This window comes from Sarcophilus harrisii, chromosome 2 (assembly GCF_902635505.1).
Source record: "Sarcophilus harrisii chromosome 2, mSarHar1.11, whole genome shotgun sequence".
In the NCBI taxonomy this organism is placed as follows: Eukaryota; Metazoa; Chordata; class Mammalia; order Dasyuromorphia; family Dasyuridae; genus Sarcophilus; species Sarcophilus harrisii.
This window is the reverse complement of record NC_045427.1, coordinates 16,821,477-16,835,711: the sequence shown is the minus strand read 5'-3', so window position 1 is coordinate 16,835,711 and position 14,235 is coordinate 16,821,477. Positions and strand designations below refer to the sequence as shown.

General features: G+C 34.1%; 1 long non-coding RNA gene across 4 annotated transcripts in view; it reads left to right on the top strand.

Annotated features, from left to right (window-relative positions):
* Nucleotides 1-6,905: 6,905 nt before the first annotated feature.
* The window catches only part of LOC116421232, a 35,919-nt gene continuing 28,589 nt past the window's right edge, over nt 6,906-14,235 (top strand). For 2 of the 4 annotated variants that reach the window (XR_004231534.1, XR_004231531.1), the window contains exon 1: nt 6,907-6,962. This is a non-coding gene — a long non-coding RNA (uncharacterized LOC116421232). Of the gene's footprint in view, nt 6,963-14,235 lie in introns of all 4 variants that reach the window. The other 2 variants (XR_004231532.1, XR_004231533.1) reach the window with 2 other exon arrangements.

The window sequence follows — 14,235 nt, the reverse complement described above, 5'->3', positions numbered from 1 at the left end:
GACATAGAAGCAATTACAAAAGATAAAATGGATAAGTAATTTCCTGAAACTGAAAATCTTCTGCACCAACAAGATTAGTGCAAGTGGGATTAGAAATAAAATGGTCAAATGGGAAAACAATATTTGTTTCAAATTTCTCTGATAAAAGATTAGAATTCAAGACAAATAATTAATAAACATAAATATGTGTATAATAACTTTGAGGTTTCTTCTCACCCCCTTTAAATTAGCAACAACAACAAAATACTCCCAAAATGTCAAAAGTCATCGTTGGAGAGAATGTGGGAACAGAGGCAAATTAATGCATTTTTGGTGGATCTGTGAATTGTATTAAACAACTTATAATTATGCAAATAAAATGTCTGAAATGCCCATACCCTTTGAACCAAAGAGTCCGTTGCTGAACTTATAGCTCAAAGAATTCACTGATTTTTTAAAAGTTTCCATATGCTCCAAAATAGTTATATGGTACCAGGATGTAATGAAATTTATGAAATATAATAGTGCATGAAAAAATCAATATGAAATGATACAGAGTGAAGTGAAAATGGTCAAGAAAACAATATCCATAATGACTGTAACAACTGGAAAAAATGAAACAATGGCAGACCAGAGAATTAAAAGGACATATAACAAAATTATAAAGACCAAATGTGATTCAAAAAGACAGATATGAAAAGATACTCTCAAATTACACCTTCTTGAAAAGGGGTGTTTTACATTGCATATGGTTTTCAAATTTTCTCAACATATCGATCAAATGTGCTGACTTTTCCTTTCTAAAAACCAAAATAAAACACTATTGTCATAAAAGATATCTCTTGAGAGAGAAAGGAATATATGATCTATAATGGTAACATAGTAAGCAGAAAACATTCATTAAAATATGTGCCCAGAAAAAGAAGTTCAAATAACACTGGACTATTCTGCATCCCCACCAGAGACTGCAAGATTGAAAGAGATAATATACACTAAAGAGCAATAGAGCTCAAGATGTAACACAAGGTGACCTACCTTTTAAAACTATACATAACTATAGGTGAAAAAAAATGAAATTTGATTAAAATCAGCAAACAATTTCTTAGACAGGAAACAAGATCAACTATATTATTTGTTTTTCACCCAATTCAATCAAGAAGAAACATAAACTAATACAGTGATCATAGACAATAATTACATAACAACAACAACAAAAAAAAAGACTGCAGAGATTCCTTTTTAAAAAAAAACACACGAGGAGATGATCTAGTGAAACAAAAAGTTGAATAAAAGTGATCCTGTTGGAAAAATACCCCTGAGATATTTGGACAAAGTCTGATAACACTTTTATAGTAGCAAATCAGTGTGTGTGTATGTGTGTGTGTATGTGTGTGTGTGTGTGTGTTTGTGACTAAATTAGAGAATAGAAGAATAAATTAAAAGGAAGATAAGAAGAGAGAGGAGTATATATGGTATATACCCATAATCAAGTCAAAAAGTTACAATGAAAAGATGCTTCACTAAAATGGGTGAGAAGACAGGAGAGATTAAAACATAAATAAATTTTGTTTTAATAGTAGGGTTGAATACCATTGATCCATGTTTCCATGAAAAAAGATAATACACAAAAGAAATTTATAATGGGTATTTTTTGCAGGGACTTGGTGATTGTAGAGATTACTTATGCTCCTTAAAGATAGAAATCACAAACTCCAAGGTGGAGAGGATAACTGGCATCTGGAAAAGTGAGGGACCATAAATTGAGGGAGGATATTTCAAGTCAAAAGGGAGAAAATTGTTTTTAAAATTCCATTATACTGAGAGGAACCACAGATAATTGGTTTCACTATCAATACTAAGCTTATATGCCCCAAAGACCTTAGCCTAGGTACAATGATACCATAATGTCAGGGGATTTCAATGACCCTTTATTAGTTTTTGATGAGTCTAAAGGAAAAATAAACAGAATTGTGCAAACTATTAGAGAAGTTAGAAGTAAAAATACTTTTGATGTCTTCTAAGTTAAACTGCCCAATAATATATACACAAGTATAACACAAATAACTTGTACAAAAATTGATGATGTGTTGCAGTACAGTTATATTCCAAACAAATGTTAAAAAAGGAGGAATAATAAATATCGTTAACAGACAATAATGCAAAAAACACAGTAATAAATTCAGGGAACATAAACAAAAGACCCAAATATAAACTGACTCTTAATGAAATATTTTTTAAATGAGGCCAAAAAACAAATTATAGAAAAAATAATTATGTGTAAGAAAGCTTTACAGATGAAACAACATACTATAATTCCTAAGATGTAGCTAAAGTAATCTTCAGGAGAAGGAGAAATCATGTCACCATAAACATGCATTAACAAAAACAGAAAAAAGATTAATGAACTGAATTTGCATTTTAAACAAAAGAAAACTTAAAATAAATGCAAAATAGGAGCCATTTATTAGAGAAGTAGATAAAGTAAAAACAAAAAAGTAATAAGTATAACTGAAAGCTAATATGTTGAAAAAAACTAATAAAATCGATAAACTTTAAGCTAATCTATATAAAAAGAAAAGGTCAGAAAATCAAACAAAATAGCAAATAAAGTGAGAGTATCAGAAATAGAAAAGAATTACCAAAATCTAGTATGAACAGTTGTAGTTGGGCAACATTAAGAAGAGAAATAGGCTATTTTGAAAATAATAAAACCCCAACTAACAGAATTCCAATTAGCCTAATATCAGAAAAATAAACAACTAGTTGTAAAAGAATTCCCATAGGAGAACAGGAAGGGGACTGTTCCTGATGTATTCACAGTAATCTATCCAACTTTAAAAAATACTTAGTACTACTGTTTTGCAATTTTTTATCAAAAAAACAGGAAAAGAAATCACCTTAATAAATTTATAGTTGATACAAATATAGTTCTACTACCTAAATCAGGAAAAGATAAAGTATAGAAGGAGGAATATAATCACTATCACTAATAAAAATCAATCCATTTGATTGATAAATATTTCCAATAAGGGTCTAACCATCAACATTCTTAAGGAAATACACACACACACACACACACACACACACACACAAGCAATTGGTTAAAGAAAAGACAAAGGGGGAGGGAGTCATTCACTAATTTTGATCTAGTCTTTGGAGGGTGAGTTAAAGAGCTAAGAATGGATTTTTTTTTCCTTTGGATTACACAAAACAAACTTCAGCTACATAGTACTGATTTTTTTCTCTTAAAAATAAAGTAACAAGTTGTGATAGAAAGGGAAAAGTGTTAAAAACCATAAATTAAATTTCAAAGGCATAAACTCAATACTTAAATGCTATTAAAGCCTACAGAGAAAAATGCATTTAAAATATAAAATCATAGAATTTCTGAATTAGAAGAGAACTTAGTAGCCCTTGTCCTTCAAGCCACCTTCATCAAAAAGAAAAATCTATATTACAATCGCAAGATTGAAGAACTTCAATGTGAATTCACTGTTTTTTAAGAGAGTACCGTCCACTAATGGATCCCTCTTAATGGTCAGAAAATTGGGAGTTTAATCATTAGTTTTTTCCCCTGACATCATGTCTAAATTGATGTAATTTCAATTTTCACTCATGAATGAAACCAATAAAACAAAAAAAAGCACCTATTATATGTCAATCATTGGCTTACAAAGAAGGGCAAAGAAAGATTTAAAACCCATCCCAGCTCTCAAAGAGTTTAAATTCTAATTGGGAAGTCAACAGGCAAATAACTGTGTACATATACTGTAGAGAGGAATAAATTTGAGGTAATCTGGGAAAACAGATCTTAAGATTAAGGAAGACCAAGAAAAAGATTCTTGTAGAAAGTACAAATTTAGCTGAAACAGGAAGGAAATCAGGGAAGTCAAAAGGTTATGAGAGAGATTCCAGAAATGGGGGGATACCTGAGAAAATTAATACCTTCAAGTAATGCATTGTATTGTGTGAACAAGAAAGTTCACTATCCCTGGAATATAGTATATATGAAGGGGAGTAAAGGATAAAAAGACAGGAAAGATATGAAGGCCCAGGTTATGAAAAGCTTTAAAAGATGAAGGATTGTATTTTTGATCCTGGAGACAAAAGAAAGCAACTGTAATTTAGTGAATATGGGTGTAACATTATGAGACTTGCACTTTGGGAAGATCAATTTGTTAGCAGCATAAAAGATAGATTGGAAGGGGGAGATACTTGAGACAACAATGCTAACTAAAAAGCAGGTCATTGCTCACAGTCCTATTCTGGGTCAAAGAGAAAAAGTTCAATCCCTCTTACATGTAAAGTTCTTTTAGATGCTTGAAAACTAGTGTGTCTCTTCTGAAGTTTCTTTTGTCCAGGTGAAACATTTCCAATTCTTTCAACCAATTCTCATAATATATGGTATGGATGCCATCAACATGCTGGTCATCTTCATCAGAAAATCTTGACCCCCAGGTATGGCCTTTATCACTGTTTCCATCAACACAATATTCCATATATCTTCTGACCAGAGTAAAGCAAAGTAGATGTATTGCCTCATATGTTGTAACTCAAACAAGCTTTATTGTCCTCCCAAATTTTTATTTTGGGGGGATATGGAGTTCACTTAAGATTTGGTGCCCTTATTTTGCCAACCCTTGATAAGGAGTAGGAAAGGGGGGAATGATACAAGAAACATATATAGTGCCAGACACTGTCCTAAGTGCTATATGTAAATTATCTCATTTGATCATTGAGGTAGGTACTTTTATGAACTTCATTTTGAAACTAGGGAGACAGAGATTAAAGATGAGAATTATCCAGGCTACAAACATAGCAAGTATCTGAAGCTAGATCTGAAATCATGTATTCCCAACTCTAGATCCATATTTCTACTTACTTTACTACCTACCTACAAATCCCACTACTATTTGGCATAGGAAGTCTGACCTGCTCAATTGTTGATGTAAGTGTGTTAGTTTCCTCTTGGGAAGCCCAGTGCCCCTCCACCCCCCAAAGAATCAGGGGAGCTCACTACATTGGTTCCAGAAAGGATATCCAATTGACTTTAACCTTCTACAGCAACTTACTCTAGAACTCAAATTATCAATCAATCTCAGTCTTCCCCTTAGCAATCATCATAGACATACCCAAAACATCTGGCCACATCATTTTATTGATCTATGTTGACTTTATAATCTATTAAAATTAAAAAAAAAACACAGACTTGGGCAAGGGCACAAATTGCTATCTATGAGCTTTCTCTGTCTTAAAATTGTGAAATACATTTTTGAATACCACCATATGATTTCTTAATCAACTAATATTTATCAGTCACCTACTATGTTCTAGGCATTATGCTACATGCAGGAGAAATAAAAAGAAGCAAAAGACAGTTCCTGTTTTCAAGGACCATATAATCTAATGAAGTAGACAATGTGCTAAATCTATAGATAGATAGATAGAATGTATATATATATATATATATATATATATATATATATGTGTGTGTGTGTGTGTGTGTGTGTGTGTGTGTACAAAGCAAGATCTATACAAACTAAAAAGGAAATTATTAATAGAGCAAATGTACATGTATACACATTAAGAAAGGTTGGAGAACTTATTAAAGGAAGAGAGAGAAAAATTCAAATACAAAATTTCACAAAGGTGAATGTTAAAAAACTATCTTTATATGTATTTGGAAAAATAAAATATTATTAGAATTTTTAAAAAGTTAAAGGATTCCTGGGAGGTCAGTAATACAAACAGAGTATTTCAGGCATGGGAGACAGAGAAAAATCCAAGAGATGGAGTATCATGTTTATGGAAGAGTCAGGAAATCAATGGCAGTGGCTCAAAGAGTATGTAATAGGAATTTCCGTGTAATAACTAGAAAGATAGAAGGGAGTTGGGTTATGAAGGACTTTTAGTGCTAAGCAATGAATTTGCACTTGCTACTAGAGGCAATAGGGAGTCACTGGAATTTAATGAGTGGAAGACAAGATCAGACCTATATTTTAGAGAAATCACCTTAGTGACTGAGCAGAGAATAGATTGGAGTGGGGAGAGACTTGAGGCAGGCAGACTAATAGCATGTAGGATGTGATAAGTAACTATAGTAGAATAGGGATAGTATCAAAGGAGAGAAGGATATGTATCCAAGAGATGAAATCCAAATGTGTAATCAACAGGCCTTGGCAACAGACTCGATATGAGGAGATGAGAGAGAGCAATCTAAGATGACTACTAGATTTCAAGCTTGAGAGTCTGGATTGTAATGATTATATTTATCCCTTTTATATATTATTTTATTTGACTTGGTTAAATGTGTGTCTGTTGATATTGCCTTTTTGGAATGTATGTAGAGAATCTTGATTGTCACACTATTATATCAGAACTTAAAAAAATCATAAGATTGGGGAACGAGAAGGAATCCTAAAGAGCCGTGTAGTTCAACTTTATGAGTTGGACTAAATATGAAAAAATTCCCCATATTAATGCATCCTTACAGCATGATAAAATTGTTAAAGCCACTGATAAAAATGTAAATAGTATGAAGCACTAATTGATATTATGTAGTAGTGGTAGAACTCTGAGTAAGATATAAGACCCTTCAGCCCAGAGGGAACTTGATGACAATGTCTGGTTTGGATCCCCATCTCCCCTTGGGGCGTCTCACCCTTCCTGAGAAGTCAAGGAGGACATGATTTACTTGAAGCAAGAGATACTTACAGTAAAGAGGCATTTATATATCAATAGCAGGGTGCTTATAGTTAGAACTTGCACAGTGTGCTATGATGATGTAATGCTATTATTAGCACTTGCTCAGTGTGATGTGATAATATAATGGTTCTCTAGTTGGCACATGCTCAGTGTGCTGTAATGATGTAATCCTACTAAGGTATTTAAGGACTGAGAGGACTTGAAATAAGGACTCCATCTTTGACCATCCTCACGGATCTCCTGCCTCCTTCACTTCATCACTAAGACCAAGGACTCAGGTTGGTCCCAAGACCCTCCAGAGAGCTCGTCCAGATGCTATTTTGGCACTCCAGTGTGGGGGCTCTGGAAAACAGAGTGCATTTTGGCACCCCAATTTGAAAGCTCTAGAAAGCACACTACAATATTAGGCCCTTTCCTGGAGAGCACTACTAAGGAAGCACCAGTTGTTTAAATCTGCTCACTAAACTAGTATCAAAACTATATAATTGTACAATTACTGAGTCCAAATTTCTCCAATAAGAAATGAATTCTGTCTTCAATAAGAAATGAATGAATGTCAAATATCTGTCTAGAATCGAAGTGAACCATATATGATCTACTAAGTTAGTAATTGTGTCAAAAAATCAGGTTAGTCTGATAGCTGTTCCTAGCACCTTTACAGAAATGGGTCATGTGCTAGGGTATAAAAAAAGTCATAAATATATCCTGAAATACCAAGTGCTCCATTTATAGGCCACAATGAAATAAAAATATGATAGATAAGAGGAGGTGAATAAAGAATCAGATTTAAGGGAATTTAAATACTGTTCTAAGTAATGCCTTGATCAAAGAATATATAAAAAAATAATTATATTAAGGAAAATTATGACAATAAGTCAGCCTACCAAAATTTATGGGATGCAGCTAGAGCAATTCTTTTAAGAAAATGCATATCTCTGAATATTTATATTAATCCAAAGACAAAAAAGAAGAAATATGAAGGAAATAAAGAAGAAGGATTTTAGTTATCAGGGACAGAGGAAGGAATACAGAATTACTAGGAATATATAGGAGACGCAAGCAAACAACTTGAGAGAATAGGGTTCCTGCTAGGAAATGGATTCTGGGAGTGGGAGGGAAAAAGAGTATCTGCTTTGGAGAAAAGGAATTCTATATAAATATCAGAGATAATAAAGGAGTAGGAAGAATACTTTGGAGCAGTGTGGCTCAGTACACCCCACTCTACTTGTCTGTAGAATTGGAAGACCTAGTTAGTTATTTAACACCTTAGATAAGTCACTCACAATCCTGTTCCTCACTTGCAGTAGAAGGACTTTCAACTCAAATCTATGAATTAAGGCAAGAGGAATAGCTAATAATGAGATTTTCCATTTCAGTAGTGTTTGAGTATTTATAGTTCCTTCATAATATCCTCACTTCCCTGGAAGAATATAAGCTCTGTAAGATCAGAAACAGGTTGTTTGCTTTTAAAAATCTTTATTACTTAGGGGTTTTAACAGAATCTTTCAGTTAGTAGGAATTTAATAATTGTTTTCAAATAGAATTCATTTGTATTAAAATGAATTGGTTTTTCCTTATAAAACCAATTAAATTAGTGTATTTGGTATTAGCACTATTTTCCAGAGGAAATTGAAGTGCAATGAAATTGTAAAGTAAAACTGGTAAAGTGGCTATCCCTCCCATATAGTAAAAGAAAAAAGGACCAGCCTGGTCCAGGACTTATTATGACACTTATCTAGACAAAGGCCTTAGGTTTTCTACAGATTGACTAGGCCAAAATTCTGGGATGAAGCTTGATCTTCATAAAGGTAGATGATAATAATGATCTGGCAAAGTTGGAGCAAACTTTGATTAATCTAGCTATGAACAACACCTCTTCCTCCACCCTTATCCAGATTCTATGGATTTAAGCAAAACGTTCTTCAGTATGTAACAATTTCAAGTTGCTAATGCTGTGTCTACATTGCTCGGCAACTTTCATCTCAGTCTGTTCCGAGTCTGTTGCCACATAAGAAGAATTCCCAAAAGAGAAAAAATAAATAAATAAAATCTCTATAAGGAGTCACAAAGAACTTGACAAAAATGGAAATAGCAGAAAAAGAAGTACTGAAGGGAAGGGAAGGAAAATAACCCATAAAAGAAGGTCAAAAAGTGCTGTATAAATCTACTTGACCATGACATAAAACATAATTAAAAGTAAACAAGCGGAGCAAACATAATGTTGTTTGCATTGGAAAGCAGAAAGGAACCTCACAGCTTACCATTGTTGGGGAAGAAATAGAATTGGGCTATTTTCTCTTCTTCCATCCCAAAAGGACTGTTAATGCTGAATCGGGATCCAGAGGACCTTGTTTCAAATTTAAGCATTGTCAGTGACCATGTGACCTTGGGAAATTTAGTCAAGTCATACACTGTGTGGTATATTTTTTTCTAGAAAATAGAAGGGAGCCACACACTTAGATGGCACAGTAGATAGAGTACCAGCCCTAGGGTCAGAACTAATTGAGTTCAAAACTGGCCTCAGATACTTGGTACTTACTAGTTGTGACTCTGGATAAGTCATTTAGCCCTGAATGCCTCACATGCAAAAAAAAAAAAAAAAAAAAAAAAAAAAAAAAGAGGGGACTGCATTAGATGGACTAGATATTCTTTATGGTCTGTTCTATAGTCCTATGGTGGGGGAGGGAGAACTGGATTTGAATTCATTTTTTTTGTTTCATGGGAATGTGGAAACAACCTTTCTGATTTATCTGAGAGTGGGTGAGGGAAGAATCAAAAAATATTTAGCACAAATTATTTGTAATGATAAAAGTGTGCAGATAAAAGTAAAAAATGGATAAAGGAGCTTTAAAAAAGCAAAAATGAAGAGAATATTCAAGTCATTAGTGAGATCTGTTATGTAAAATGAAGTATATCTGAGGAAATAGAACTAATGAGTAGAACAGATGTTAAGGCAGAATGTCAGGTCTGGAAAAGATTTAAGAATTATGGGAATGTATCTCCATAGGCCTTAATTATATCAAAAAAGATAGGGGGAGACTCTAGATCTGTGATTTCATTGCTTAACTTCCAGATGAGATAGCTTTTGATTTTGACCAAAGCTAATCAGCACTTCCTCTCTTGGTACCTTCTAGCCTCAAGTATGGCTAGTGACCCTATATGGGCTCATGTAACTGGATGTGGATTATAATTAATTATCAGTAAATGTTCGATTCATATACCTATTTTATATACCTGTATACCTGACATGACATTAAATTTTTCAAGCAAAAAAGACTTACAAATGGATAAAGTTTAAGAAGTCCTGGCTCAGAAAACTGAAAAACTAAGTTACTAGTAGGGTTGTCAAGTCAGTTTTCAGAAACTTGAATCCAGATCTTCCTTTTTTTTTTTTTATTTAATAGCCTTTTATTTACAGGATATATACATGGGTAACTTTACAGCATTAACAATTGCCAAACCTCTTGCTCCAATTTTTCACCTCTTACCCCCCCACCCCCTCCCCTAGATGGCAGGATGACCAGTAGATGTTAAATATATTAAAATATAAATTAGATACACAATAAGTATACCTGACCAAAACGTTATTTTGCTGTACAAAAAGAATCAGACTCTGAAATATTGTACAATTAGCTTGTGAAGGAAATCAAAAATGCAGGTGTGCATAAATATAGGGATTGGGAATTCAATGTAATGGTTTTTAGTCATCTCCCAGAGTTCTTTTTCTGGGCATAGCTAGTTCAGTTCATTACTGCTCCATTAGAAATGATTTGGTTGATCTCGTTGCTGAGGATGGCCTGGTCCATCAGAACTGGTCATCATATAGTATTGTTGTTGAAGTATATAATGATCTCCTGGTCCTGCTCATTTCACTCAGCATCAGTTCGTGTAAGTCTCTCCAGGCCTTTCTGAAATTATCCTGTTGGTCATTTCTTACAGAACAGTAATATTCCATAATTTTCATATACCACAATTTATTCAGCCATTCTCCAACTGATGGACATCCATTCAGTTTCCAGTTTCTAGCCACTACAAAAAGGGCTGCCACAAACATTCGTGCACATACAGGTCCCTTTCCCTTCTTTATAATCTCTTTGGGATATAATCCCAGTAGTAACACTGCTGGATCAAAGGGTATGCACAGTTTGATAACTTTTTGAGCATAGTTCCAAACTACTCTCCAAAATGGTTGGATTCGTTCACAACTCCACCAACAATGCATCAATGTCCCAGTTTTCCCGCATCCCCTCCAACAATCATCATTATTTTTTCCTGTCATCTTAGCCAATCTGACAGGTGTGTAGTGGTATCTTAGAGTTGTCTTAATTTGCATTTCTCTGATTAATAATGACTTGGAGCATCTTTTCATATGACTAGAAATAGTTTCAATTTCTTCATCTGAGAATTGTCTGTTCATATCCTTTGACCATTTTTCAATTGGAGAATGGCTTGATTTTTTATAAATTAGAGTTAATTCTCTATATATTTTGGAAATGAGGCCTTTATCAGAACCTTTGACTGTAAAAATATTTTCCCAGTTTATTGCTTCCCTTCTAATCTTGTCTGCATTAGTTTTGTTTGTACAAAAACTTTTCAGTTTGGTATAATCGAAATTTTCTATTTTGTGATCAGTAATGATCTCTAGTTCTGCTTTGGTCATAAAGACCTTCCCCTTCCACAGGTCTGAGAGGTAAACTATCCTATGTTCCTCTAATTTATTAATAATTTCATTCTTTATGCCTAGGTCATGAACCCATTTTGACCTTATCTTGGTGTACGGCGTTAAGTATGGATCAATGCCTAGTTTCTGCCATATTAGTTTCCAATTTTCCCAGCAATTTTTATCAAACAGTAAGTTCTTATCCCAAAAGCTGGGATCTTTGGGTTTGTCAAAGTAGGTTGCTATATTTGTTGACTGTTTTATCCCTTGAACCTAATCTATTCCACTGATCAACTAATCTATTCCTTAGCCAATACCAAATAGTTTTGGTAACTGCTGCTCTATAATATAATTTTAGATCTGGTACAGCTAAGCCACCTTCATTTGATTTTTTTTTTCATTAATTCCCTTGAAATTCTTGACCTTTTGTTTTTCCATATGAACTTTGTTGTTATTTTTTCTAGGTCATTAAAATAGTTTTTTGGGAGTCTGATTGGTATAGCGCTAAATAAATAGATTAGTTTAGGTAATATTGTCATCTTTATTATATTTGCTCGCCCTATCCAAGAGCATTTAATATTTTTCCAATTGGTTATCAGACTTAATTTGTGTGAAAAGTGGTCTGTAATTTTGCTCATAAAGTTTCTGATTTTCCCTTGGCAGATAGATTCCTAAATATTTTATATTATCAGTAGTTACTTTAAATAATCCAGATCTTCCTTGCATTAAAGCTGCCTCTCTATCCATTAGTCCACTCTGTCTCTTAATTATAAAATATTAAGCTATAATATCATGAAAGTGTCCTTGCTTGAAATACTTTTAAAATATAATCAATGGGGGCAGCTAGGTGGTGCAGTGGATAGTGTACCAGCCCTGAAGTCAAGAGGACCTAGATTCAAATCTGGTCTCAGACACTTAACATTTCCTAGCACTTAACACTTCCTAGCTGTGTGACCCTGGGCAAGTCACTTAACCCCAATTGCCTCCATAAAATATAATAATCCTCTAATATTTAGATTATACCTACTATGTGCCAGTCACTTGGTTAAGTAGTTTAAAAAAGTTATCTCATTTGATATTTATAACAACCCTGGGGAAGTATGTATTATTATTGTTCCCATTTTGCAGCTGAGGAAACTGAAACAAACAGAGGTTGACATAACTAGTGTCACATAGCCACTGTCAGATTTTTCTGACTCCAGGGCCAGCCTGGTCCAGGACTTTTTTGACACTTACCTAGACAAAGGCCTTAGGTTTTCTACAGATTGACTAGGCCAAAATTCTGGGATGAAGCTTGATATTCCTAGAAGTAGATGATAATAGTGATCAGGCAAAGTAGGAGCAAACTTTGATTAATCTAGCTATGAACAACACCTCTTCCTCCACCCTTATCCAGATTCTATGGATTTAAGCAAAACATTCTTCAGGAGGTCACAATTTCAAGGTGCTAATGTTGTGTCTACATTGCTCGGCAACTTTCATCTCAGCCTTGTGTCCTTGGTTAATCTTTCTTAAGAATTTAGTCTTTGTTAAGCCTTATAAAATGGTAGTAGAAATAGCTTTAGTCAGAGAGATTTTTAATTAGAAGAAGCAACTCTAACCTTTTTATTTTCCTTTCTCTCTAAGAAAAAAAAAATTTGGATTTAAACATTTTTTTCTGGCCAAATGAACAGAATACTATGTGTGTCTTCCATAAATGGTAGAATGGTGGTACTTGAAGAGAAAAGAACAAAAGAACATCAGAAAAAGAAAGACCCTTGGGACATAAAACACTGGGGCTAGAAAAGGCCTCTGAATATTGAAATACTCACCTAAAAGAGACTTTTAAGTATGGCTCAGTATGGGCAGAACCCAGAACTAAGTTGAAGTTCATTAAAAACATAAGTCTGCATCCCTACAAGAGAGAGAAACAAATAATCTCCTCCCTTAGTGAGAGGAGAATAAGAGATCAAGGAGAGAAGATTCACCAATAGTCATTTAAAATCAGACTTGCTAAATCAAAATCAGAGTAGAGGATAGGGGAATGATGAAGGATAGGACCAAATTTCAGTCTTACCTTAGTCAGAACAGTCTCTTGTGTAGTTGCTAACAATGGGATGTTCCTAAAGTGGAGGTATTACTAGGTTATTCCACTATTCAATAAACTTCCTTGGCTTCCTATTGCCTCTATGATAAATTGTTTGTTGGTGTTCGGTTATGAAGTCCTGTCTGACCTTTTTATGCCCCCATGGACCATACCACACCAGGGCCTTCGATCCTCCACCTCCCAAAGTCTGTCCATGTTCATGTTTATTGTTTCCATGAAATTATCCATCTCATCCTCTGATATTCCCTTTTCCTTTTGCCTTTAGTCTTTCTCAACATCAAAGTATTTTCCAATGAGTTCCATGTTCTTATTATAGGGCCAAAACATTTAAGCTTCAGCTTCTATATTTGATCTTCTAGAGGAAAGTCTTAATTAATTTATTTAATTATTGACTGACTTGATCTCCTTGCCGACCCAAGAAAGTCTTCTCTAGTACCACAAGTTGAAAGTGTCGATTCTGCAATGATCAGGTTTTTTTTGTTTTGTTTTTTGTCTAACTGTCACAGCCACAATTTACTACTAGAAAAATCATAGCTTTGACTATATGGGACTTTGTCAGCAAAGTGATGTTTCTGATTTTTAGTATGCCATCCATATTTGCCATGGTTGTTTCTCATTCTTAAAGAGGACCAATGACATCATGAGCATGATTACCTTGCACATGAGTTCTATTTGAATCAGGCAGAGCTACACAAAGTCATTAGCTTCACTCTCTCCTGCAGGGTCACCAAAGTCAAGACAACTGGTGATGGCTCAAGACAAGGGATGACCTTGGTCCTTTTAAACTATGGTCCTTCCCAGGTTG